The sequence below is a fragment of the Nannospalax galili genome, unplaced genomic scaffold (genome assembly GCF_000622305.1).
Source record: "Nannospalax galili isolate Female #2095 unplaced genomic scaffold, S.galili_v1.0 scaffold395, whole genome shotgun sequence".
NCBI lineage: Eukaryota > Metazoa > Chordata > Mammalia > Rodentia > Spalacidae > Nannospalax > Nannospalax galili.
The window spans coordinates 879,205-884,844 of NW_008335527.1; positions in this window are offsets into that span (position 1 = coordinate 879,205).

The window sequence follows — 5,640 nt, forward strand, 5'->3', positions numbered from 1 at the left end:
CAGGGTCTCCCTGTAGCCCCAGGTGACCTGGGACTCACTATGCAGACCAGGCTGGCCTGGAACTCACAGAGATCCACCTGCCTCTGCCTCCCAAGTGCTGGGATTAAAGGTGTGTACCACCAGTGTTCTTAACCGATGAGCCATCTCTCCAGCCCCCTTAAAATGCTTTTTTTTTAAAAAAAGCATGTGGTGCGTACATGCACAGGCACACAGGCACCATGTATATGTGGAGGTCAGAGAACAGGAGAACAACCTTGGGGGATGATGGTGTCTTCTTTCTACCTCATTTGAGACAGTTTGCTGCTGCACATACCAGGCTAGCTGGCCCAGAAGTTTCTAGGGATTTCCCTGTCTTCACTTGCCATCTGGCTATAGGAACTCTGGGATTACAGGCATGCACCACCACACCTGGCTTTACATGGGGGTTGGGGATCTGAAGTTAGATCCCATGTACTCACTGAGCCATTTCCCCAGCCTGAATACGCTTTTTTGACAAAAAACTTTTTAGTTTTTTCTGAGCTGAGTTCTTTCGCCATGAGCTTTCATCCTAGTCATATGGATCATGTCTTTCCCAGAGCCTCAGAATCTTCATCTACTACAGGTGCCCAACTTTTTGACATTGTGACATGATGTTATTTACAAAGTTCACACCCAAGAACTGTACAATCAAGTCACAGAAAAAGTGTGGGGGGGAAGCCCTTCATAATATTCCAAGTTTATGATTTGGCGTTAAGCTACATTCATAGCTGTTCTTGGCCACATGTGGCCTGTAGGCTGCAGGTTGGACATACCCACTGTCCTTGTATCTGGAACATCCAGAGCCTTCAAAGTTCCCTATCATTTCCTTCCAAGGCCTCCTCTGCTTCTTCACACAGGCTTTTCTCTTTGACCTGATGTCACACCTGACCATTCACCTAGGTCTAGAAGTTCTCAACTAGGGGCACTTCTTCCGCAGAGGGATACCTGACATGTTTAGTTGTCAACAGTGGGGTAGGAAGTGTGCTACTGGTAGCCAGTGATAGGCCAAGGAAGCTGCTGGTCATCCTACAAGGCACAGGATTGCCTCAGTTCCCACAAATGTTTAAGGTAATGTCTCAGGACACATAAGAAATGAAATTTTTTTTTGAGACAGGGTCTCCCTGTAGCCCCAGCTGTCCTGGAACTCATTATGTAGACCAGGCTGGCCTTGAACTCACAGAGATCCGCCTGCCTCTGCCTCCTGAGTGCTGGGATTAAAGGCGTGCACCACCATGCCCAGCTGAAATTTTTTTTTAATTAGCTTTTTTTGGAGGGGGGGTTCTTTTTGAGACAGGATCTCTCTGTGGCCCCAGCTGGCTTGGAACGCACTATGTAGACCAGGCTGACCTTGAACTCATGGAGATTGGCCTGCTTCTGCCTCCTGAGTCCTGGAATTAAAGGCATGCACCACCACACCTAGTTATTTTATTTTATGTATATGAGTGTTTTGCCTGCATATTATATAGGTGTACTACATGCACACAATGCCCATGGAGGCCAGAAGAAGATGGCAGATCCTCTGGAACTGCGGTTATGGATTTGTTAGTCATCATGTGGGTACTGGGAACTGAACTCAGCTTCTCTGCAAGAGCAGCCAGTGCTCTTAACCACTAAACCATCTCTCCAGCCCCATGACACATATTTTACTTAAAAAACTAAAACTGCTTTTAAGTGCACACTGTTTACATCAGAGTACTGGTTCAGCCAAAAGAAACAATAACTAGTCCCCCTGCCTGTGTGTGTGTGTGTGTGTGTGTAAGTGTACGAATCCCTACTGATGACTGGGAGGATAGTTTTTGCTTGTTTCTGACAATTTTTCGGTGTTTTCTAGGTGATAGATTTTTTAAATTTATTATTAAAAAATATTTATTATTTTTATTTTATGAGTGTATTGCCTGCGTGTGTGTAAGTGCATCTGTGTTGTGCAGTGCCTGCAGAGATCAGAAGAGGGCATCAGATCCCCTGGAACTAGTGTTATGAATGGTTGTTAGCCACCATGTGGGTGCTGGGAATTGAACCTGGGTCCTTACAAGAGTAGCTAGTGCTCTTAATCATGGAGCCATCTCTTTAGGCCCCTAGGTGCTAGATTTTTCTACAATAAGTTTTACTAATTCTTTTTCCATTAAAGCTTATGATCAAGCCAGGTGTGCTATCAGCATTTATTAACTGTTTAGGAGGCTGAGGCAGTAGGAGGCCAGCCTAAGGTATGATGGTCTCCCTGTAAAAGACAAAACAGAGCTGGTAAGATGGCTCAGCGGGTAAAAACACTAAAAACACTTGCTGTGCAAGCCTGACAACTTCAGTTCATTCTCTGAAACCCACATTAAAAAGGCCAGATGAGGTGGTACACATTTATAATCACAGTACTCCTACAGTGTGAGGCAAAGGCAGGAGAATCTCCTGGAAGCTTCTAGGCCAGCTAGCCTGGAATTGGCAGTGTAGCAGCAGAAACAAGAAGGACCCTTCTTCAACAAGGTGAAAGGAGAGAACTAACTCCTGAAAAGTTACCCTCTGACCTCCACACATGCTGTGGCATGCCTGTGTCTGTACACACACACACACACACACACACACACGCGCACACACACAGGGGTATGTGTACATGAGTCCAGGTGCCCCAGAGGCCAGAGGCTTCAGATCCCCTGGAAATGGAGTTGTAGGCAGTTGTAAGCCACCCAATATATGTCCTGAGAACCAAACTCTGGTCTTCTGGAAGAGCAGTACTTGATCTCAACTGCCAACCAATCTCTCCATACCCTTTTTATTCATTTTATTTTAAGTTTATTTTTATTTCTTTTTGTTGTTTCTTTGAGGCAGGGTCTCCCTGTCGCCCCAGCTTACCTGGAACTTTCTATATAGACCAGGCTAGCCTTCGTCTCACAGAGATCCATCTGCCTCTGCCTCCCGAGTGCTGGGATTAAAGGCATATGGTACTGTGCCCCACTTATTTTTATTTCTTTTAAATTATGTGTATCTGTGTGTCTATGTGTGAGTATGTGCATGTGAGTCCAGTGCCAACAGAGGCTAGAAGAGGGTGTTGGATTCCCTGGAGCTGGAATTACAGGTGATTGTGAGGCATCTGATGTGGGTGCTGGGAACTCAACTCACATCTTCCAGAAGAGCAGCAAGTGCTCTTAACCACTGAGCCGTCATCTACCCAGCTCCTATTTATTCATTTTTCTATCACGTTTTCAACACCTATATTATGTGACACTAAGTACCTGGGGCCTTGCACACTGTAGGCAAGCGCTCTACTACTGAGCTACACCCCCTGCTGCACCTGTGTTCATTTAATTCTCATATTATCCTTATCAGATGTATGAGATTCTTGCTCCCATGCACATCTACAGAAACTGAAGCACAGAGAGGTTAGTTAATAATTGGCTTGAGGTTACACAGCTGATAAACAGCAGAGCAGTCTTGCTTCAAGTTCATGACCCCCAAACTACATAAGATAAGCTAGATTTCTCAACCCATTCATCAAGAATAAACTTTAGATCATGATTAGAGGTCTCTCTCTCTCTCTCTCTCTCTTTTTTTTTTTGGTCTTTTTGAAACAGGGTCTCCCTGTAGCCCCAGCTGGCCTGGCACTCACTTTATAGACCAGGCTGGCCTCAAATTCACAGAGATTCATCTGCCTTGGTCTTCCCAGTGCTGGGATTAAAGGCATGCAACACCACACCTGGCCCAGAGGTCTTATTATTAAGCAAAACAAAACAAAACAAATCACCACCAAAAGTGGATGGCTGGTGAGATGGCTCCGTGAGTAAAGGCACCTGTAGCCAAGCCCAGCAACAGCCTGAGTGAATGTGATCCCTGGGACTCATGTGGCAGAAGGAGAGAATGACTTCTGAAAGTTGTCTTCTCACCGCCACATGTGCCCGGGCATACACTTGTACACACACTCATGTACACACACATACAAAGTAAATAAAATAGTGTAAGTTAAAAAATTTTACAGCTTGAAAGAAAATACAGAAAAATGTCTTTTCAGTCTCAGGATAGGAAAGAATTTTTGTTTTGTTAAAACTTTTTGAAACAGGGTCTCCCTGTAGCTTCAGCTAGACTTAATCTCACAGAGATCCACCTTCTTCTGCCTCCTGAATGCTAGGATTAAAGACATGTGCCATCAAGCCAGGCCTAGGAAAGGATTTTTAAAATATAAGATTCAAACAACACAAATTATGAAGGAAAAATCAATACATTTACTGAAAAGTAAAAACATCTGTAGATCTCTAAATACTACAAAAATGAAAAAGTTGCTGCATAAACTCAACAGATACTTATGGCATATACAAAACAGACAAGGGTAACACAAATCACAAAGGAAAGACTACACTATAGGAAAATGGGCCACGGGGGAGAAGTCAACAACCGGAAATGCTCCTGCAGCTCACCAGCAGCCAGGGAACAGTAGCTGAAAAGACGGTGATAAACCGCTTTTCACACATGAGGTGGGAAAAAGCAGAATATGGAGGCAAGATATGGAGACGCAGGACTCCCACCTGCCACTGGTAGGTGCATCATGGAGGGCTGAGGAGAAGCCCCACCCCCAAGCCTAGACACCACCTTGTCCCCACTGCAGGATGAGGAAACAGAATCGAAGACGTGCTCACTGATGCTGCATCTGTCTGGGAGGAGGCAGCCTAGCAGGCTTCCTGGCCTGCCATATTCTGGGGTTCCAGGGCTCCGTGGTACATGTTACCACCCTGTGTGTTTATCCTCCCTCTGTTCCCACGCACCCCACTGGCAGCCCCTCTGGGCCACTTCCTGATAGCAGAGACCTCCATGTGACCACAAAGGCAAGCAGTTGGCAGAAGTGGCCTTGGGACAGACCAGGAAGAGGAGGAAAGGGAAGGAGGCTGGCCACCCTGCTCTGCTTAGGACCCTAACAACATTTGCGGAGCACAGGTCTGTGTCCAATTACCACTTCAAGAATGCGGTTTATCCCACTCTTGTTTCTTACTGGTTTATTTCTTTTGAGGGGCTGGAGCCTAGGGATTCCTCGTACACAAGCTGCTGCCTTTTCTTGACCTCTCCTAGGCAGGAGAGGGTTGGTGACACTGCAACCATTTCTCCTTCCAGTAGGCAGCGAGTCACCTAGACAGGGCCAGAATTCTTTTGGCACCCCATAGTCACGGCAGCTGAGACATGTTACTAGGAGTGAAAGCAGCTGAGACTTCTCTAAATCAGATACTGTACAGATCTATCTGGTGCTTCTTAAAAAGGCAACTGAGTAATGAGTTTTCTAGTCTAAATATTGTCTCCCGGAATTAAGACACTGAATTTTTTTTGGCTTTCACCAAATACATTTCATCTAGGCAATTGAGCAGATCCATCATTTTTGTGTATGTGTGCTCAAGTGCGAGGGTGTGTGAGGGAGGCCAGAGTACAACCTCAGGTGTCATTTCTCAGGCACTGTCCCCCCCCTTTTTAGACAAGGCTTCTCCCTATCTTAAAAGTCACAAGTAGGGCCGGGTGTGGTGGCCCACGCCTTTAATCCCAGCACTCGGGAGGCAGAGGCAGGTGGATCTCTGTGAGTTCAAGGCCAGCCTGGCCTACATAGTGAGTTCCAGGACAGCTGGGGCTACAGGGAGACCCTGTCTCAAAAAGACCAAAAAA